This window comes from Chenopodium quinoa, unplaced genomic scaffold (assembly GCF_001683475.1).
Source record: "Chenopodium quinoa cultivar QQ74 unplaced genomic scaffold, ASM168347v1, whole genome shotgun sequence".
In the NCBI taxonomy this organism is placed as follows: domain Eukaryota; kingdom Viridiplantae; phylum Streptophyta; class Magnoliopsida; order Caryophyllales; family Amaranthaceae; genus Chenopodium; species Chenopodium quinoa.
Window position 1 is genome coordinate 6,923,993 of NW_018745286.1, and position 23,796 is coordinate 6,947,788.

Consider the following 23,796-nt stretch of genomic DNA (forward strand, 5'->3'; position numbering starts at 1 on the left):
AAAAGTACTCTCCCCACAGACGGCGCCAAAATGTTTCGGAGTTTTCTGATGTCCTGCGGGAGAGTTACAATTCCGAGACTGGAACCGGACGCCTGTACCTGCAAAACAAACGGAGACTCCGGGTGGTTGGAGCTCTGCCTCCAACGGTCAATTTAGTACTTGTTTAAGGAGTAATTAATGCGGAAAGGTAAAGTGTTTTTCTCTAGGTGAGAGTAATTAATGAGCGTAATCCCCTTTTATGAGGATTAATGTGCATATTTATATGCCTTGGGATGCGTGCCAAATCCTAGGTTCAGGTTAAACCTAAGGTTGACTGGGCTTTTTCCAAGGATTGGGCCTAGGTGGCCGGCTATCCCATGTGTCATGGGGGGGACACGTGTCATGTCGTAATTGGTCCATGGTGGACAGATCACTACTTGACATGTGGCAGGCTCCTAGTGGCCCATGTGACGGACACATGGCGGAACCTGATTGGTCCACTTGTCAGATAGTGATTGGTAGGGAAAAATCCCCTAATCAACTGGCACGATTTAACATGGAGAATGCCAAGAGAGGGCATCTACCCATGTCCCATGGCGTAACTCTCAGCAACAAAACAGTGTCCACGGACACCTGTTGAGCGAGAGAGAATGGATTATATTCCATATGCTTCGCTAATTGGGTCGATCATGTATGCCATGATATGTATCAGGCCAGATGTCTCGTATGCCTTGAGTGCTACGAGCCGATACCAATCAAACCCAGGAGAGGCGCATTGGACTAAGGCCAAGAATATCCTAAGGTACCTGAAACGGAACAAGGATAAATTCCTGGTTTATGGTGGCCATAAAGACCTGGTTGTTGAAGGTTACACCGACGCTAGCTTCCAGACTGACAGAGACGACTTCAAGTCACAGTCAGGATACATATTCTGTCTGAATGGAGGAGCGTTTGGCTGGAAGAGTGCCAAGCAGAGCACAACTGCAGACTCTACAACTGAAGCAGAATACTTGGCTGCTTCAGAAGCTGCTAAGGAGGTTGTTTGGATTCGCAAGTTCATCAGTGAAATTGGTGTTGTACCCTCCATCAAGGGTCTGATAGATCTCTACTGTGACAATAATGGAACTATCGCTCAGGCTAGAGAGCAAAGAGAGCACCAGAAGGTCAAACACGTCCAAAGGCGATTTCACATGATAAGGGAATGGAAATCCGAAGTTGAAATCAGAATTTTCAAGATCGGCACAGATGATAATGTGGCCGATCCTTTGACTAAACCTCTGCCTTAAGCAAAACACAACAAGCACATTGAGGCAATGGGAATCAAGCACGTTGGAGACTGGCTTTGAAAATTCCCTGTACATGTGTTTTAATTAAACTGATTGTTTTAATGTAAGACACTGTATTGAAACCATTCATTTATGGAGTAATTAATTTTTGTGCAAAATTATTTTTCACTCCATTACTATTTAGTTGTGGTTTAGAATTAAATAATGAGTCCATTCGATTTATGGAAATATTCAAAACAGGGTATCAAGACCATGTCTTGGATAAAACACCTGTTAAGTGAACATTGAATATTTAAATCGAAAATTATCCCTAATTGAGGTCATCTGACTAATGGACGATTGATGACCACCAGAGATTAGTGTGTAGTATGATTTACAGCACCGTTTCTTGTGCTGTAAGGACATGATGGTCATAAATCATTTGCACAGATGTCAGTTCGGAACTGCACTTGATCGACCTATGAGAGTACTTTAAGAGATTCAAAATTGTCATAAGTACATTTCTCATTATAGCTATCGGAACTCATTTCCTCGACCATGATTGCTGTGAAGTTTTCTTGTTTGAGAACTAGTCTCTTTGATGTTACCTAACGTCTGCCATAACTAGGGATCATAACGGGAACACTCGGGAGATTAGGTCCTCTTAGTAAGAGAAACTTACAGTACAAGATTGGGAATATCCCCCTATCAAAATAGGGAATATGTCTTTGTTGTTTACAAGGCCGCTCGATGAGCGAGACTGTGAAAATGCATGGTCGTGCTCAGATGGATTTTAGAAATCATCTGTTTATTGACAGTCGAACTCGGAGATCGAGAAACACTTCTGAACGTAATAAGGATGACGATGAATCTTACCTTATAGTTCACGAAGAGACATTAAGCGACATAGGAAATGGGCTATACACTATATGCACACTTGTCCGGAAGGAAAAGTGGGAGATTGAAAGGAATGGTGTCCTTCCAACAAGTGTATTATTCTGATAGAGGGTTCAAGATTATTACAGAGCTAATTCTTCGTTAAGGTCAAGTGATCGGAATGCCTAGGTGGAGGCTGCTTCCGATCAGTAATATTAAGGTATAATTAATATTACAGCTTAATCTTAACTGAACCCTTCGGGTCGAACCCAATCGAACAACCGATCCGAGACGACAAATTAATCCAAAGGATTTAATGAGTCGACGAAGTTTTACGAATACAGACGTTGGATATCGAGCCTAGGGCTTCGAGACCGAGCGTCGCAAAATCACAAGCGACAAGTATTAGCGTAACCGTAGCTAGGCTGGCTAGCTCATCGCAAGCCCAGGCGCACCATGGTGTGCTAGGCGAGGCAAGAGTGCCTAGGCGCCATCGCAGCCCTAGTACCACGCACAGCACCATCGCGGTGCTAGGCACATGCGTGTGTGTGTGTGCGTGTGTACCATCGCCCAGCAGCCTCGCAATGCAACACCGAACCTTCGCATAGCTGTGTGCTTGAGTGCGTGCCTTCGCATGGCAGCACCAAGCACAGCAAGCTAGCAATCAGCATTAGCCTCGCTCAGTGCGTGTGCATGTGCATCATCGCCTAGCACCAAGCCGAGCATGCGTGGCTCGCTAGTAGCACGCATGCTAGGCCTTGCGTGCGTGAGGGGCTGGTTGGCATGGCTGCGCGTAGTATACGAGTGTATGTGCGAGGCAATGCGTGGGAGTGCTAAGGCCAGCGCCAGCATAACGTGCTAGCAGTGCCTAGCACTAGCACGCACCAACGCCAAGCATCGCCCAACACCAGCACGCACCGCCTGGCAGGGGATGCAAGGTTGCTTGCTGGTGCTAGCTGGTAGCCAGCACAACCCTCCTTGAGGCGGTTTGTGTGTGGGTGTGGGGACCAAGCAAAGCCTTGGGGAGAAAGGCTATGGTCCCCCCCACCTAACCTTGGGCATCACTCATTAGCATGTAATTATGCCACTTGTCGCGTTATGATTGATTTAATTATTTATTTAATTTGGAATTAAATAAATTGTTAAATTAACCAACTCTCCCACATTGGTGGAAGATTGGAAATCAAGGGTGCATTTCCCTATAAATATCAAAGGCATGGGTATTGGGAATACACAACCTTGAGTGAAATTAAAAAGGCAACTCTTGATTTGAGTAAAACTTGATTCGTAAAACTCAAAGTTTTATTTGTCCGGGTCTCGACTAACCTTCGAGACTTAGGACGCTCGGGTCGGATTCGAGGGTACGATCCCGTTGGAGACCTCGTATTTTCGGGGTTCAAGTAAGAGCTCATAGTAGAGCGAAGCACGCGTCAAAGGTATAATCTTTCATCCTTAATTATGTTTTTAATTATGTTTTGCTTGTTAATTGCATTTATTATGGGGGCGGGTCTTGGCGGGTTTCTTTCCGCGTAGTGAGGGTCACTACGAAACCCTACACCATCCGGTCTCCGCCGCTTGGTTATTCTACTACTCAAACAAAAGTGGCGGTGCCTGGTAAACCCGCGTGGGTAACTAGTCGTTCCCCAGGTATGGAACCAAAAAGTTCGAGAGTCGACTATTTTTTGGCAAACAGGGGCCCTAGAACACTATTCCTACTTGATCAAACTAGAATTACATGAGGCTATATCCATAGACACAATTAATTCAAACAGGCGGCTCGATAACAAGCAGCCTGATCCCTTCAAACTTGGTAAAAGAAATCAAAACAGAAATCAGGCGTCCAACCACCTAGGTAACGCCCAAACAAAGAATCCTACCTAAGTTAAGGCAAGCCTAATATAGTTGAACTAGTCGGCACCAAGTCACTACGACTAATAAGGCGGCCCATAAATATTAATTTACAAAGCAAAGGTTAGAAGACCTAATGTATTTGCTAAAAAATACGTTGGGGTCCGACTGGGTTCATGGCCGACTAGTCGCCAATTCAGGAACAAAGACAACAAATCGCCCAGGGGCATAAGCAGTCGGCACCTAATAAACCTCCATCCTAGCCTACTATACCTTGCAAAAATTTTATCAAAATTTTATCATTTCAAGACAAACAAATAACAAGCTAATACAATCGGTACGACATTCAAGCGGATATCAAGGATCCTCTATACTTGACAAAAATAAGCATAAACAAGATGGAGAATCATTGATCAAAGACAATCGAACAGTCGCTAAATTAATATTAACAGCCGGCCATAAAAACCAGCAAAATAGTCATAAACCCCGGCCCCCTGGCCGGGTAAATATGATACAAGAACAAACGGCACACAGGGCGGTGAAAAGTTTGAAGAATAAAAAGCTTTAAACATTAGGAGGGGCTTCGTTCGGTCTCAATTGCCGGCTGATCGAGCTCCATTATGGGCATTTGATCCTTCAAGGCATCCTCTTTGTTTGGCTCGTTTTTAGGGGCAGGATCCTTAGAAGCATCCGCCTCCGTTGGCTGGTCTGCCATCTCCTCTTCCTCTTCCTCCTCGTCTGATCTGGAGCTGGCCGCCTCCTCCTCTCTTTCATCCTCGTCATCCGCTTGCTGCATGATTTTTCTATTGTACTCTTCAGTACAGGCGGTGAACTTGGAATCCCATTAGGCATAGTCAGATTTTGGGAAGAGGGTCGACCAGGTCATCTTCATAATATTGGCTGAGTCCTCCATCATGGCCTGAGCTAAAGCCAGCTTCTCGGTCTCAGCCTTGGCCTTAAGCTCTTTAGTGATGGCCGCCTCCTGCTTCTCTAAGCGCTCCTTAACCTTGTCCAAAGACTTCTAGAGACCTTCAGTTTTATGGGCAATATTCTTAAGTGGCTGCAATTCGTCCCGGAGGCTTTTGACCGTCTTCTCCAGCTCTTGGTTTTGTCTTTTGGCCGCCTCCAACTCGTCTTTGATCTCCGAAGTGGCAGCCGCCTGATAATAAAGAATATCAGTGTCAAACGTTCATTTTGGGCAATTTGAAACATTGCCTTGTCAAAGTCAGAGGCGGCCATGGGTTTGGGAGCTTTTACCTCTTTGTTTTTGGCACTAATCGGCCTACGGAGGCCGTGTACACGAAGCATAGTCTGAAAAAGAACAACAGGCGTCAGATTTGCAAAAAACAAGCGACAGGCAAAGTCACTCAACATTTCAAAAATGCTAAGTCTATCTCGGAAAGGAGACCCATGATTCCGTCAAGGTCAAGGGTGCCGACTCCTTTGACCGCATCCCTCTCCTCTAGAGGGGTGGCTTTCACCATAGACTTGGCCATGTGGACCAAGTCTGGTTCTTGATGGCCGCCTGTATTCTGAAACAAAAATTTAGAACAAAAGAAAAATATCGAAGAAAGAAATTAAACAAGGGCCGAGGGAGCCGGTTATAACTCTTGGAGGTCGGCTGTCCCTTGGGACATGCGCTTGTTTACCCCCACTTTGTGGGGTGCGCGGCTGTTTTTCAGCCGCCAGCTTCCTGGAGGAGCCAGGCGTACTCCCAGTTGTCTGTTTCCGAACCTTTGAGTCCGGCTGCTGGAAGGAAGAGGGTTTGGACGAGCCCGCCTGCAAAAACACATAAAGTTAATACTGGCAAAAAGAGGATTTCAAGGAAAAACTCGAAAGATCATAACTCACCTTGGGCGCCTCCTTGGCAGGGGAATCAGATGATGGCCGCTTGAGGCTCATAATGGAGGTCCGTAGAAGGGCGGCCGCCTTCTTGGATGCGGATATATGGTCCATAGCTTCGGCTGCAAATAGGCACAACAAAGAGTTAGAAAAACTTAAAATAAATCAAATGATGCATATAGAAGCACAAGGGGTCGGCTACCTCTAGGGGCCCGACTGCTTAGGCCACAGGCGGCCAAAAATACTTGTCGTAAAGCCATTGGGGACGCAGTTCAAAGGCACTTGCTCCCGTACCCCGGTAGTAGAGTTGGCCCTAATCTCTACTTTGAAGAGTCCTCGGTCAAGGATCTCTTCCCTTGCTTGACGAGGAACAAGTGGCATGCTAGGGCCGCCTGCAAGAAGAGGCGGATCCCTATTCCACCTGTTGTATCGCTTGTTCAGAAGTTTATTGGGACTGGTGAGGAGGAAGAAAGTGTTTCTCCAATATTTCCACTTATTTTCCTTCCCCCTAGTCATCAAATAACCCTTGTGGCTTGTTATTTGGTACCAGCCGGTACCGCTCGCTTTGGGGGTCCGGCTTAAATAATTCATATGGGTGAACGCCTTGAAATTGGGTCCACCCCATGCATTTCACATCTGGCTACATAGCCAAGGATGTTGAACCAAGAATTTGGAGCAAACTGCCAAAGCCCCACCTCATACCCGTCGAGGATTTGTTGAACTGCCGGATGCAAGGGAAATTGGAGTCCAGCCTTAATGGCCGCCTCATAGCAGCCAAAATAGGCATCCCCGTAACTAGACCCCGCGGGCTAGACGATTGTATCTTCAGCATCCGGCATAAATAAATTAAAATCCGGACCCATCACATGGTCTGATAGAAAAGTCCCTATTCGCTCATTCATGGCCTTGATTCGACCTTTTGGGACGTGGCAGTAATAAGGGGTGTTCAACTCCCTATGGGAGACGGACGGTTCTGCCCAGTCGTCCCCTTTTTCGGCTGTATGAGATAATCTCACCTCATGTAAGCGAGAATGTCTTTCTTCCGAACTTGGAGAAAGACGGCTTGAAGAGTTGGATTCGGACTCACTATCGGAAGAGTCCGACTCCCCTCTCCCTGAGGGGGCCGACCCCTCTTCTTCAGAAGGGGCCGACTGCTGACCAGCTAAGTCAACAAAAGCATTAGAAGGGGCCACCTTAACCCCCTCCTCAGAGCCCTCTGTGACAGAGTCACCTGGGGTACCAGCAGCATCAGGCGGCCTGTCTGATAACTCGCTCACGGCATATAGAAGGAAGAGCCGTCTGAGCTGGCGTATCTGGCCGTCCACTTAGTCCGGGCCATAGTGTCCTGCACAGACACAGAGACGGTCTAACTTTGTATAAAGGGCGAAGAGTGGTCCAAAAAGGGGCAGGCGGCACTCCTAGTCCTAGATTCAGCCGTCCCCGGTGACCGACTAATCACTAACCTAGGTGGTGCCGGGTGCTTTTGAGGTACCATATTTAACAGAAAAAGAAAAGAAAACACAAGAGAACAGACGGTTACCTAAGTCTTAAGAATTGCTGAAGAAGGACGTAGAGAAAGCGGTCGTCCGAAAAAACCAGTCGGCTTGTCAAAGGTAGTCGGCAGGTTAAAACTTATCCAAAGTACCAGAGCTCAAGTTCAGGGGTCCGAGAGTCCTCTTTCAGAAAATTTGCAAAAGTGTGAACAAAAGACTTTCGGTCAAGGCCTTTATATAGGGTAAAATGAGAATGCGAAGGGTCACTTCCAAATTTGAAAATAGGCGGGAAAAACTCTCGACCTATCACTGGTCGACACCTATAGCAGGCCGTCTCCTGTTACAGACCGACACCTGTCACAGGTGACATGTGACCAGTCACGTGCCACCTGTGAGGGGCAAATGATTAGGGGATTTTCCCGGCCCAATCATAGTCAGCCACGTGGACCAATCATGTCCTTCCATGTGTCCGCCACATGGACCAGCCAGGGCCTGCCACGTGTCAGGCAGTAATCAGTTCAACATGGACCAATCATGCCATGCCACGTGGCCCATGACATGCCAACCTGGAAAATAGCCACCAAGGCCCGATTTCCGAGGCAAGGCCCAATCAGTCCTAGGTTTACCTAAAACCTAGTATTGGGCACACACTTCGAGGCTATAAATATAGTAATTGAGCCTCCATTTAACACATTCAGAATTAATTACTCTCACCTAGAGAATCCTAAACACACGTGCATACTATTTTCTAGACCAGACTTAGCATTATTTGCACCTCCCGATCACTCCTCCCCCTAGAGGAACCAGATCACCCCTCTCTATTGTCCGCACCATTTACTCCACATACAAGTACTAACTTGATCGTCGGAGGCGGAGCTCCCACCACCCGGAGTCTCCATTGTTTTGCGGGTACAAGAGCAAGGATCTAGTCTCGGAATTGTAACTCTCCCGCAGGACATCAGAAAACCCCGAAACAATATTAAATTAACGTCTGCTCGGTTCATCAACTCAACATTCCAATACTTGTACAATCAAATCACATCTGCTCGATTCATAATCTAATTGTAAAGAATTAAAACAATTCAATAAGAAATTATCATGCAATATCAATAATCGATAATAACAAATTATCCCTTTGTATTAATCATATATTCCCAAAGAACACTAGAAATTAACTACTGAAACATATTTAAATCTAAAATAATCAAAGCATATATAAATGACATGATTGAAATCAAAGCACAAAAATAGCAAAGCAATTAAAATCAAAGCGATAAACAAAGAAATAAAAGAGACGAGAAATAATACCGAATGAAGGAAATATGAAATTGCACTAAAAGGGGAAAACTTGATTTCAACAATAACCTCTCACTAAAATCTCTCTAAAAGCTTAAGAATGAAAATTGTAATCTAAAAACATAGCTAATAAATCTTACAAATGAGTTTTTATACTAAAACAAAAAATAACCAAAACGACAAGTCCTAAATATCCCTAGAAATACTCGCGCCCGATCGGGCCCGCCTTTTTCTTCACACCGCCTTGCTGAGCATCTGCCCGATCGGGCCCGGTCTTCTTTTCTCTTGGCAGAGTCTTCCTTTCTTTTCCTTTGGGCTCCAATTACTTGTGGCCCAATTCCTCTTTCTTGGTCCATTACTTGGACCAATTCCACGAATCAACCCCTTAGTCACCGAGATAATCGGTTTTGGGCTACAAACGATGATCATGAATGTGATCATAGCTTTGATATCTCATAGTGGTAGGAAAACCATAGAAATCACCAACAAATCGGGGAAATTCCAACAAAATAATTAGTACTAAAAATTGCCCCGAAGAGCTCAAGTATGCATAAAAATGACCATGGGACAGGGGATAAAATAGCATATAAAACACATATATCAGTATGTTAATCAAAAAGCGCGCATGACTGTCAATAAGGATGAAGTAGAGGCCTATTTTAGGGCAGATTTGACCTCTTTGAAGGTTAAATTAGTACCATCATCCCCAAACATCCAGTCATGGTTTCAAACCATTATGGAGTTAGCAATCTCTATGATTGTGGATGGGGTGTAACTTTCACAATCGTGAACGGTTTATATGTTCCTAAGAGTTGTTGGCGACTCTCTTTCTCTAGCTTCATTTCCTTGGAGCGCCGGCATGCTTAAAAACATGACCCACATGTTGGGCGAGGAAAAATTCCCTACACAACCCCAAATGAAAAAGGATTTCTTCAAGAGAAATTAGGGAGCTTCTCAAATTTCCTTAAGGACTTTACTCTGTTCACTCCTCAAAACTTGACCTCCCTATGTAGACGTATTGACCTTCCTTGTTTGCACTAAAGAGTTTGGATGCTCATGTGCCAACAATAATCCATTCGGAGTTGTTCTCTACCAAGTTTACCTAAGAAACAACAATGATATCGTCATCAGCATCCTTAGCAAGATGAGATTGTTTCTTGGATTTCTCCTTGTTCTCCCTTGGATGATTTATGTTTGTTCTTCTTTTTCTACCATATTGCAAAGCAAAGTGTCCCATGATACCACAAGTCAATCATTTGAAGGTGATGATGTTTTCACAATCTTGCCCAGCCCTTTGCTTAGAAATTTCATGTCTTCTCGAATTTTCCTTTTTGAGCAGAATTGTCACTTGTATTTCAGCTTGTCAAATCAACATTAAATTCAACAAGGTTAGCTTTTACAACTAATTCATTCTTTAGTTTGAAAAAGGTGTCTTTAAGGTGATTTTCCTCCTCAACCTTCATGTGGCTCACAAACTCTTCAATGGTTAGATCCCTCTTTAAAAGTGCTTAAGATGGTTTCAATAATCGATCTAATAAGATTCAAGCATCTGCCAATCAGGATATTTGCCTAAAGAATCTTACACATCTTCATCCCTTCTGCAAGAATATCAACAACTATGTTTTTATAGACATAGACTTGCTCCATGATCAGCTTTGAATCTACTAACTTAATTAGATTTCAACTGATTTCCTATCACATATGTCTTCTCACCTGCATCATTTGCACCATAATTCTAATTTAGGGTTTCCCATAAAAATTGTGCAGATTTGTCATTGACATAAATCAAGATCAAATATTTTGTTATTCATATAGTTCAAAAGGTGTCTTCTAACAAACTTAACCTCACTCACACTTCTTGATTTCTCCTTCATTAACAATTGTTTTACTTGACCTAGATCTTGTTTTGGGATCGGGATGAGTTACGACAATAATCACAACTTGAGTAGTAAATTGTTCAATAGGCTTAGGTGGATCATTAAATAACACGTATTGAACCTCAACTTGTTTAAAAGAAATCAACATTCTTGGTGATCATCATTTATAATTCGTACCATCAAGAAAGTTTCAACTGATCCAAATACAAACACGTTTGAAAGAATTACTACCCATGATACCAATGGAAATATTTGCTTCTAAATTGTATTGTTGATAAAATAATTAAGTAGTGTTTGGGGTAAAATTACCTTATGCCACGTGGCCCAATTGTATGCTGACACGTGTCAGCCTTATAGAGGCCCAATGGGATCCACTCCTCTGCTGACACGTGGCACCGTAACCCTAATAGGGGAACTGATCTCCTTCTACTATAAATAGAGGAAAGTCCTCATTTATTATACATTCATGCACATTCATAAATACAAATAAAAATACTGAGCAATATTAATTGCAGAATCTCCCGGAATTCGAGAGACTATTTACTTTCCGCATTCTTACTCACTCAGACGTATTCTAACTTGATCGTCGGATGCGGAACTCCAACCAAATCGAGTCTCCATGCTTTTGCAGGTACAGGGGGTCAACTACCAGTTCTGGTGTTGTAACTCTCCAGCAGGACACATCAAAAAACCCTGAAACATTTGGCGCCGTCTGTGGGGAGAGTACTTCCAGAATGGCATCCCATGAGTCTATATCACTTAATAATGAGAAACGGCCTCTGGTCGAACCTGAGGTCCATACGGACTAAGATAGTGGCGACGACCAAGGGGTCGAAGCTTATATGGCCCCAGATAGGTCATTCAGATCAAGGCGCTCCCGTCCCAAAGAAACAAAGGAACGGGATAATGACAAAGGTCTCAGCCACCCAGCCAGCCAGCCGGCTGAACAAGCCCAGACGGCTAAGGGTGCTACCCCTGTTACCAAACCCGAACTCATGAAATTCATGAGTAGTTTCAAAGGGGAAATCAAGGACCTGATAAGCAATAAGGCAGGCTTCCACAAGGGTCAGTCAGCCAAAAAGTCATCTCCTCTGGGAAGAAGACTTCTCCGTCTTGGAAAAAACCTTCTCCCTCTGGGAAGAAGCCGGTTAAAGACCGGATCCCAACTCCTCATCCTAAACCACAGGGACCGGATTAGCCCATGGTGGATCTTTCAAAATTCTTCTTCCCCAAAGTGGGGATGAGGAAGGCTATCCGGCAAGTTCAGCCGGACGGGTCAAAAAAGACATTCTCCGATGCTCGGATGTTTCTCCAGCAAAAGAGGAGTCAACAAATATCTGAGTTGGCCTCCACGTCGACATACTCAGACAGTCTCCATAATACTTCAATGAGGTATTCGGAGACAAACCGAGAGAGTCAGTCAGGTGGCATGTCCGCACGAACTGGCCCACATATTATCCAGCCGGCTCCGTATGTGCCCCAGCAGCCATACTTGCCGTATGGATATCCTTACATGCAGCTGGCCCTCTTCGGGGGTCAGGCGGCACAGAATGTCAAGCCTATGGACTGGCAGCTTCGACTGTTGAACCTTGGGGAACAACCTTCGTCTTTCTCCAGGGAGATAACCGAGGTGGCTTAGTCGGCCAAGGTTAAAAACGTGTTGGTTGGTGCCTATGACGGTACCACCAACCCGGAAGACCACCTTATGGCGTACACCAACCTCATGTATTTGCAGGGGTTGGATGATGCCGCTTGGTGTAGATGCTTTTCAGCAACATTGAAGGGCATAGCCCAACGATGGTTTGGCAACCTGCCAGCCGGTTGCGTCAACAACTTCAAGATACTAGCATACCTATTCGTGTCTAACTTCTCTATGAACATCCCAGCCAAGAAGACAAGTCTCGACTTGGGGGCTATACAGCAGGGAGATAGAGAAGGGCTGAGATCCTATGTCAGGCGGTTCAATCTGATGAGAATTCAGATCCAGGGACTGTCTAACTAAGTTGCCTACACAGACTTCTTCAAGGGTCTAAAAGATGGGTCGACCTTCAAGTTCGACCTAGTCACAAAGAGGGTAGCAACCCTCTAGGAAGCTTTGATGGAAGTCGAAGCCTACATATAGGCGACGGAGCTCTGAGCCATCAAGCAGCAGTCGAAACCTAAAAAGTCTGACAAAAGGGATAACTGGCCAGCTCAGCCAGTCAAAAAAGAAGAGAGCAAGAAGAGAAAAGAAGTCTGGATGGCTGACCACTCTGGTCATTCATCCCAAAAGAAGAAGAAAGTTTTGAAACCGTACGTCCCCAAGTACGAGTTCAACAAGGATTGCTCCTCCATCCTCATGGAGGTCAAAACCGGTTGTCTATAGAGAAACCAGCTGCAATGAAGAGTCCCATCAAAATCTGGGACAAGTCTAAGTTCTTCCATTTTCACGAGGACATAGGCCATGACACCAATGGTTTCTATAGCCTCAGGCGGCTACTGGACTGCCTGGCTGATGAGAGGGCTTTAAAGTCTTGCCTTATGAAACCCAAGGGCAACCCTCAATCAAACAACGGACAACCATCCAAGAAGCCAGACAACCTTGCTATAAGCTCTGACACTAATAAGGAGCAAATCATGACCATAGTAGGAGGCTTCGCCGGAGGAAGTCCAACCATCCGGGGCACAAAAGATAACATCCGAAAGCTGGAGGTCAACTAAGTGGATGAGGGACAGGCGTCAAAAGACATCTTCCCTGAGGTCATCATCTATGAGAAGGACCAGGGCAAGGTCAGGCGGCCTCATGACGATCCCATTGTCATCGAGTGCAAAGTCGCCAATCAGCGAGTAGGTCGGATCCTCATTGATACCGGGAGCTCGTCTGACCTTATCAGCTGTAGGTGCTTGGCAAAGCTCAAGTACAAGCCTAGCAGCATGCACAAGGCCTCTCACCCCTTGGTCGGTTTTGGGGGAGGAGTGGTGCATTCGGTGGGAAGGATTGACCTACCCATCCGGCTAGGTAAGAAGGGGGAAGGGCGACACATGGTCATCAAATTTTTGGTGGTCGAAGAATTGACCGCCTATAACCTGATTTTGGGCCATCCTACCCTCAACGAGTCCAAGGCAGTCATCATTTCGTCTCTCATGTTGCTGAAATTCGAGAGGGATGATGGGTCAGTAAGTTCCCTAAGCGGGGATTAGAAGGCGGCGAGAGAGTGTTACCGGCCAAAGTGGGAAGTCTATTGACCTTGACGACTGTCAAGAAGCCGCGCTTGCTCCCACGGCAGCCGGTAAAAAGAGAAAGGCGGACCACTTAGTGGCCGTCAAGAAAGAGAAGCAGTAGCAATCACTGATCGGGGAACGGTCAGATGATCTCCGTCCCCATCCGGCTGGTGATAACATTGATATCGTTTTGGACGACAACCAGCCAGAACGAACTGTGAAGGTGGGGACGGTTGCCTTTGCAAAGTTGGGTGAAGACTTACACCAACTGTTGACATAATTCAAAGACATTTTTGCCTTTGAAGTGGAAGAGATGCCAGGCGTAAGCCCGGATCTTGATATCTACAAATTCGTCGTGGATCCACAAAGAAGCCGGTTAGGCAAAAGAAAAGAAATCACGGTGAGGAAAGGTCTCAAGCGGTTGCCGCCGAGGTCAAGAAGCTAATGGATGTCGGGTTCATTCGGCAATGCTACTACCCGGATTGGGTAGCCAACGTCGTTCTGGTAAAGAAGTTGAATGGTACCTGGCGGATGTGTGTTGATTACACAGATCTGAACAAGGCATGTCCAAAGGATAGTTATCCATTTCCAAAGATCGACAGTCTGGTCGACTCTACAGCCGGTCATGCCTTGATGAGCTTCATGGATTCCTACTCAGGCTCCATCAGATACCCTTGTGGAAAAAAGATCAAGAAAAGACGACATTCGTCACTAATCAAGGGATATTCTGTTATACGGTGATGCCGTTTGGGTTGAAGAATGCGCCTGCTACCTTCCAGCGTATGATTAATACCGTCTTCATTAATCAAATTGGGAGGAATGTAGAGGCATACATCGATGACATGATAGTCAAATCCAAGCTGCAGACGGATCACCTTGCTGACCTCCGAGAAACCTTCACCACCCTCAGGCGGCATAAGGTCATGCTTAATCCCAAAAAATGTGTCTTTGGTGTTGAGTCTGGGAAGTTTCTCGGAATTTTGATTGATCAAAGGGGGATAGAGGCTAACCCAGAAAAGGTACAAGTGGTAATTGACATGAAGTCACCCCGCACTATCAAGGAAGTCCAAAAATTAACCGGTTGTCTTGCGGCATTAGGGAGATTCCTCAGCCGGTCAGGCGACAAGTGCCTTTACTTCTTTCAATCAATAAATAAGAAAACAAGATTTGAATGGGTGGAGAATTCTAAGGCGGCATTCCAAAAGCTAAAAGAGCACCTTCACTCATTACCCCGGCTTGTCAATCCTTTAGTTGGGGAGGTTCTCTACATGTACTTGGCCGTCTTAGATCATGCCCTCAGTGCCGTTCTCCTAGTTGAAAGAGACGGCAATCAGCTCCCAGTGTACTTCATTAGCCATGTGCTTAGAAATGCTGAACTACGGTACCCCTTGGTTGAAAATTTTGGCCTTGCCCTTTTCATGGCCATAAAGAAGTTGAAACCATACTTCTTGACACATCCGGTGGTGGTCTACACAGACCAACCCCTCAAGCGGCCAATGACAACCTTGGAGTCATCCGGTAGGATGCTAAAATGGGCTATTGTGATGCAAAGCTTAGAAATAACCTTCAAACCGAGTAAAGTAGTGAAGTGTCAGGCGTTTGCTGACTTCATTGTTGAAATGACAAGGCTGGATCAGCCGGAAAACATTGATCAGGTTTGGAAGTTGTATGTAGACAGGAGCTCTACTATGAACGGCTGTGGTGCAGGCGTGATTTGCAAGTCTCCGGAAGGAGATACATATGAATACGCACTACGGTTCAAGTTTCAAGCCTCAAATAATGAGGCGGAGTATGAGGCCTAGCTTGCCGGTATGCGTATGTGTAAGGCGGCAGGGGCAAGGAAAGTTGACGCCTTCTCAGATTCTCAGTTAATCGTTAGTCAATACGATGGTGACTATGAGGCTATCCATCTGGCAATGATCAAGTATCTGCAGGCGGTCAAAAATGAGGCCGAGAAACTTGACGAATTTCATTTAAGTCAGGTGCCCAGGTCAGAAAATAATCAGGCGGATGCGCTTTCAAAAATGGCATCATCCGCCACTTGTGATGCGCCTAGGTCAGTCTTCTGGGAAGTCATGGAAAAAAGAAGCATTGAACATGATCTCATTGGAATTCTGGACCGAAGCTCTACCTGGATGGATGCCATCCGGGATTATTTGGTAGACGGCACTTTGCCAAATGCCCCTTTAGAAGCGGCAGCGTTGAAAAACGAGCTTTAAGTTTCGAGATCTATAAGGGGGAACTCTTCAGGAAGGGTTACCTCTAGCCGTTGCTGAAGTGTGTTACCCTTGAAAAGGAAAAGGAGGTTCTAAAGGATCTGCACTCGGGCTTTTGTGCATCACATATAGGCGGAAAAACTCTAGCAAAAAGGGCTAGGTGGCAGGGCTACTTTTGGCCCACTCTTGAGGCAGACGCCATGGAAATGGTGAAAAAGTGTGACAAGTGCCAGAGATTTGGCCAGCTCATACACCGTCCGGCTACTGACCTGACGGCGATCTACAGCCCGGTTCCATTTGCAAAGTGGGGCATGGACATCCTAGGTCCCTATACGCCTGCTACAGGTGGACGAAGATACATTTTTGTGGCTGTAGATTACTTCACCAAATGGGTAGAGGCAGAGGCAGTCAAAGGCATTAAGACAAAGGACGTTATCTCCTTCATTTGGAGAAACATCATCACCCGGTTTGAAGGTTCTTATGTCTGTGGTTTTTGACAATGGCCCTCAGTTTGAGACGCCTACCCTCAAAAACAGGTTGGGAGATCAAGGGATCTCACATTATTTTGCATCAGTCGGTCGTCCCCAAGCAAACGGTCAAGTTGAAGCTTTTAACAAACTGATCTCAAACGGTATTAAGAAGAAAATTGAAAGGTCTGGCGGTCTATGGGAAGATGAGTTGCCTCATGTCTTATGGGTCATTAGAGTAACTGAAAAAGGGGCAACCGGTGAAACCCCGTTCCTCATGACATACGACACTGAAGCCGTCCTGCCTATTAAACTTCATGAGCCAACACTCCGCATCATGCTCTATGATGAAGAGGCAAATTGGGAGGCCATGCGTCTAGCATTGGATTCACTCCCGGAGCGTAGGGGCAATGCCGCCTTGCGTCATGAGATATACCACCTGAGAATGACTAGGGCCTACAACAAAAGAGTGCACAGACAGCCCTTGAAAGTGGGGGATTTTATGCTACGAAAGATGGAGGCAACCGGTAGGGCCAATGAGCAAGGGAAGCTAACTCCTAATTGGGAAGGCCCTTACCGGATTTTTGACGAAGTTAGAGGCGGCACCTACCGCCTGGAAATTCCAGACGGCAAGCAGCTAGCCAGAACTTGTAGTGTAGATAACTTGAAAAAGTACTACTTCTAAGACTTGTAATCTTTTGTAAATAGAGTATTAATGAAAGAATGTTTTATTAATTTCTGTTCTGTACAAAGCCCTGACTGTGTAATACACAACCGGGAAAATTTTGAGGCCAAAGGCCAAATTCTCTTAATTATTGTACATTGTAGTCTTGTTTGTGCAATGCACGACTGGGCAAACTTTGAGGCCAAAAGCCAGATTTTATCTTAAACCAACTGCTTGCTCTAACATGAGCAAGCATCTGGCGACGTCCCTTTGGGTGAAATCGCCGAAGACAAAATCTCCCATTTGGGTGGTACATTGTTCTACCAAAACGTACAAACGGCTAAAACCGGCTTTCCAGGTCAAAACAGTCATTTGAATATACAATTGAAATCGAGATACCTCATGTTGTTCCCAAGTGACACAGACGGTTCCCGAAATCTCGATCAGTGATACACGGCTTTTGCTCAAAAGCATCAAAGTCGGTCTCTCGCCAACCACTTCACTTGAGAAAAATGTAAAGGTTGAGATACAGGCGCATGACGCTCCAAAGTAGCATAAGCGGCCGCTCAAAGGCACTCAGCCGGTTATCAACCCAAGTTAACTATTAAAATTGAGACTTTGACACAACCGTATGTCGCCCCAAAGTGGCACAATCGGTATTTATGGTCTGGATTAGGTAAAAATGGTCCTCACTCAAAGGTACTACAGCCGGTCAAAGGCCACTTGTTTCCTGTCAAACACCTAAGAATGATTACCCGAAGGGTAACAAACAGTCGAATAAGCGACGGGCATAAGCAAGTACCGTCTGCTATTCCTACTTGGGCCAATTCAGCCTCTTTCAAAATGGTCAAGGGACCGCCTGTTTATTTTCCGGATGCTCGTTTGGACGGCTACATGCTTAGAGTACGGCAACTACCAAGCACACAACCGTCCAGGGGCAAGTGACGCTCATACATCCGACATACTGCATGCATACTAGAAATGCAAAAACTGAATTCAAAAACTGAATTTACAAAAATTGAAGCAAAACGGCAAAAATTGAAATTGAAAGGTATTAGATAGAAATAAAGCCGATTCAGCCGGCAAATGTATAAATTGGCTTGTAGACAGAAGAAATTGTTAGCCGGACCCATGTCCGGGAAAAAAAGAGATACATTCAAATACACGGCACGCAGGCCAGAGAGTTAAATTAACAAAGTTCAAGATTGAGCCGGGTCTTTAGCGGCGGCTTCAGGAGCAGGAGGGGCAAGGGTCTCTTCAGCCTGGACCTCTTCATTTTCAGCTCGGGCATCTTCATCCCCGTCTGCACCCATCTTCGCCTGCATGGCCTCAATCTCCTTACTGGCCCATTCTTCATAAGGCTCCGATGTCGGCTGGTTTGCTTCCTTGGCCAAAATGGCAAGATCTGCGTATTTATAGGCTAGTTCCCAGATGGCATATTCCGCCTCCGGATGTACCAGGGACCAAGCCATTTGCATGTGATTTTCGCAATCTTGCTCATTCTCCTCGATGAGCTGGTTTTATTCAGCTTTCAAGGTGGCTTGGAAGTTCTGATTGGCGGAAGCTGCATTCTTCTTCAGGCGGCAGTTCTTAGTCTGCAGCGAGAAGTTCTCCTTTTTGGTCGCCTCCAAGATTTTGAGGGACCCCGCCGCCTTCTTCATCTCCTCTTCAGCGTTTTCTTTCTTCGCATGAAGGTTATGAATTTTGTTCGGGCTTCATCGAGGAACCTTTGAAGCCTTTTGATGGAGTCCACCTATTGCATGATTTGGCTTTTAGTTTCTAAACCATGCACAATCATGGAATATTGAGCAACGTTATGGGCCTCAGACGCCTCTCGTTTAGCTCGTCTTACCTCCTCCTGCTTCCTGACATAGGCTCTCTTTAGCCCTTTCACGCGCAGCATGGACTGCAAAAGCACAGCCGGGGTTAGAAGGTCAAACGATTTAATACCTTTGAAATATTCAGTTGGAGGAACATACCTCAGCCAGGCTGACCATGACCCGGTCAGCATTGAAGGTGTTGATCCCCGGGATCGCCTCCTTCTCCTCCTTTGGAATGGCCTTCAGCATGGCCCTGGCGTACTGTTGTACATCCGGCCAACGAGGGGAGAGATCTACACTATAAAGAAACAGTGAGAAAGCTACATACGTACCTCCTATGGACTGCCGGCTGCTAAAAGAGTCTTCTGGCTAGAGCTGGGAGTGTGACTTGACCCGCATGGGCTTGCCAAGCAAAGAGGGGTTGAAGGGATCTATTATACCTTGAGAGATAGGTTGAGAGCCCTGAGTGCCCCCAACCGGCGCAGATGCGCTTGAATCCCTAGGCGGCGCAACTTTCTTGGATGCCTCTGGGACATCCGGCTGCCTGAAGGAGAGATCGATCCCCAGGCCAGTGTTTTTTACACTCTTTCCCCCAACCGTCAGACGGCCGGGGATCGCCTGAGAGGAGGCTTTTCGAGATTTATTAGGGACGGCGCCCTCATCTCCCAGTCGAGGCCGGATCAACTTGGTCAGAGAGCAAGGCGCCTTGCTCCCCTCCTAAGTCAAAAAGCAAGTATAATGGACAGTCGGTATAATGGTCAACCGGTATATACTTCAAAAAAATACAAAGGACTAACGGACGGGCGCATATACCTTATTTTTTGCCGCCTGGGCAGCTTTCTTCTTCTCCGCATTCTCCTTGCGGATTTCAGCGGCTGATTTTGCAAGAGTCTTATGTGGAGGCAACATTGTTAAGGCGTTTACTGCAGAAGAGAAACTGTCTGATTAGGCAAAGATAATAAAAATTTTACAAGTATAAAATAGCTAAAGCAGCATAATAGTGCCAGTTGCCCATGCGACCTACGTTTTTTAAACTGGGTGCTTAACCCACAAGCGGATAAGAATGCCTCATCTCGCAGAAACTCGTGTTTGGGTACCCAATTCTTGGGCACAGTTATTAGCTCACTGGTTGAGAGGGCGGTTGTGGTGAGTTCAAAGAACCCCGCCTCTATGATTTTCTCATAGTCCTCATCTGGGACTCGGGGCATCTTGCATTTTTACCCCAGCAGCTCAGGCTTCTGGTTGTAGGTCCTGAGCTCACGGTTCTCTTCGTTTGTGGTGGCTGAAACGAGGCAAAAGCGGTTCTTCCAGACTAACCACTTAGACGGTTTATCCAATGTCATCAAATACTAGGGATAAGTGGTCAGAGTATTCCTAGCTCTCCACCCGCCTAGGCTCCGGCTTAAATAGTGCATATGGGCGAAGGCCTCCCAGCCGGGGTATAGGCCCTTCATCTCGCAGGCGGCGATGTAGCCTAAAATGTTAACCCAAGAATTGCGGTTTAACTGCCACACGCCCAGGTCGTATCCTCTTAAGATAGCCTTTATGGTGTCGTGTAGAGGGAAGCAGAGGTCGGCTAGAAAAGCCGCCTCATAACAGCCAAAGTACTCGTTCGCATTGCGCTGGTTATCTTCCGAGGCAATTGTTCCCATCTCAAGCGGTACTCGAATAGTGTACCCCTCTCCTAGAGGCCGCATGAGGACAAAATTCTCTAAGTTTGACCGTGTGTACCCTTTGAGAAGAGCAAGTATTTTGAAACTTGAACTACCTAGTGCAAAAACAGTAAATCCGTGTGTTCTTTTGGAAGTAATGGTGATTGCTCACAAACCCCTCAAGCGGTGCTGACCGGCTATCTCAGACGAAAACCGGATGAGCAGGGAGAAGACATACAGTTGTATAAGCAATGACAGCCGGAATCAGAATTCTTTGTTTTTCTCTCAAAAGTTTTCTCAAAATTTGCAAAAGTGTGAAATGAGAGGAAGGGGGTTTCTATTTATAAAGAAATTCAGAAGGCAAACCGTCGCCTCCTAATTTCAAAAGAAAAAAAAATAATAATAATTGGAGGGAAGGAAACGTACCATCCCCTTCTCAGAATGGGACATGTGTCACAGGTGCCACGTGGCAAGCCACGTGACACCTGTGAGGGGCAAATGTTTGGGGTAAAATTACCCTATGCCACGTGGCCCAATGGTATGCTAACACATGTCAGCCTTAGAGAGGCCCAATGGGATCCACTCCTCTGCTGACACGTGGCACCGTAACCCTAATAGGGGAAAAGATCTCCTTCTACTATAAATAGAGGAAAGTCCTCATTTATTGTACATTCATGCACATGAAAGGAATGGTGTCCTTCCAACAAGTGTATTATTCCGTGATAGAGGGTTCAGAATTATCGGAAAACTAATTCTTCAGTAAGGTCAAGTGATCGGAATGCCTAGGTGGAGGTCGCTTCCGATCAATAATATTAATATACAATTAATATTACAGCTTAATCTTGACTGAACCCTTCGGGTCGAACCCAATCGAATAACCGATCCAAGACGACAAATCAATCCGAAAGGATTCGATGAGTCGTCGGTGTTTTACAAAAAAGACGTCGGATATCGAGCTTAGAGCGTCAAGATCGAGCGTCGCAAGTCGAGTCGAATTTAAAATTCGAAGAGACGCGAAATCAATCGAGTTACAAATGCGAACCTAGCCGTAGCCTCGCATTGGCCTAGCCATGTGAGTACTAGGCTAGGCGAGATCCATCGCAAGCCTAGCAACTAGGCGTGCTAGGGCATCGCGTGCTAGCAGGCCATGCGCCCAAGCACCATCGCAGCATTGCATGTGCGTGTGGATGTGTTAGGCGTTGGCGCTAGGCAAGGCCTAGCACTACTCATCGCACCATGGCAGCATGTCCGTGTGCGTATGCATTGCTAGCACAGCACCATGCACCATCACAGCATGTGTGTGTGCGTTGCTAGCACAGCACCATGCACCATCGCTGCATGGGCGTGTGTGTATGCATCACTGGCACAACACCAAGCAGCAGCGTGCTTGTGCGTGTGCGTAGCAATGCAGCGCCCAGCATGCGTGGCTCGCTAGCAGCACACATGCTGGCAGTGGGTGGGTAGCTTGCTAGCTGGTTGCGCTATGTGATTGCAGTGTTGGCTTGCAAGCACAGCCAAAGAGCTAGGCGCCAGCAAGGCTGCCTTGGCTGCCAAGGCTGGCTGGCAGCCAACTGTCCCAGCCACATGGAGGATCCGGTTGTGTGTGGGGACCAAGGGTTGTGGCAATTGCCTTGGGCACCAAGGCCATGGTCCCCTCCTCTTGGAATGGTCCTCACCTACCCACTCCTCTCCATGTGCCACTTGTAACTCATTGATTCCTTTGCATTTTATTTTATTTTGATTTGATTAAAATAAAATAGTGGAAAAATGCAATTCTCCCACATTGATGGGAGAAGGGAGAATCAAGTCTCCTTTCCCTATAAATACCCAAGTTTTGGGTTTGGGAAAAACCACTTGAGTAGAACTCAATGAGGCATCTCCCATTAGGTGAGAAAACCTCTAAGTTCGTAAAACTCCAAGTTTTTATTGGTCGGGTCCCAACTAATCTTCGGGACTTGGACCGTTCGGGTCGGGTTCGTGGGTACGAGCCATTGGAGGCGTTCACACTTGTGACGCTCGAGCTTTCGAAGTAAGAGCTCGATTTGCGAGCAAAGCACGCATCAAAGGTATAATCTTTTATCCTTTCTTATGCTTTAAATTATGTTTTGCTTGTTAATTGCATTTATTATGGGGGCGGGTCTTGGCGGGTTTCATTCCACTAGTGTGGGTCACTACGAAACCCAACAGCACATTCATAAATACAGATACAAATACCGAGCAATATTAATTGCAGAATCTCCCGGAATCCGAGAAACTATTTACTTTCCGCATTCTTACTCATTCAGACATATTCTAACTTGATCGTCGGAGGCGGAACTCCAACCAACCGGAGTCTCCGTGCTTTTGCAGGTACAGGCGGTCGGCTACCAATTCTGGTGTTGTAACTCTCCCGCAGGACACATCAAAAAACCCCGAAACAAGTAGATCTCAAATTATAATTGTGTCGCATAACGGAATCCACTACTTTAGTAACGAAAGACGCTACCAATATATATAGGTTTCCTGGCGATGAATGCTCCTCAAGGTTAAGAAAACTTCCTTCATAATTCTCCTCTTGAACTTAAAGGATGATGGAGTCACTAAAGAATTATTCAAATCTCAAAAGAAATAATGGGTTTGTGCTTATTGCTTTTAATTAAAGGTTTCTTATTTTTCTGAATCATGAATCTAGGGGCAAAGAAAGAGTATTTATAGGAGAAGAAAAAAATGAAACAAAATAAGAGAAATTTTTGTTTTCACATAAATAGGCCAAGTTTAAAGAAACCTAAATTATTTTTTTTCTTTAGTTTTTGACAAAAGTTTACCCCATCGAGTAAAGCTAGCCTAGCTAACTAGGTGAAGTTATCTGTGAAAGGAATGATGTCCTTCCAACAAGTGTACTATTCTGATAGAGAGTTCAGAATTATTAGAAAGCTAATTCTTCAGTAAGGTCAAGTGATCGGAATGCCTAGGTGGAGGCCGCTTCTGATCAGTAATATTAATATATAATTAATATTACAACTTAATCTTGACTAAACCCTTCGGGTCACACCCAATCAAGTAACCAATTCGAGGCGACGAATCAATCCGAAGGATTAGATGAGTCGTTAGAGTATTACGAACAAAGACGTTGGATGTCAAGCTTAGAGCGTCGAAACCGAGCGTCGTAAGTCGAGTCGAGCTTAGAATTTCGACGAGACGAGAAATCAAGCAAGCGACAAGTACGAGCTAGGTTGTTAGCTCGGGCGATGCCCCGGGATATCTTTTGTATAATACATTATAAGACTAAAGATTAAATCGCAATAATTTCAATTTCGTTGC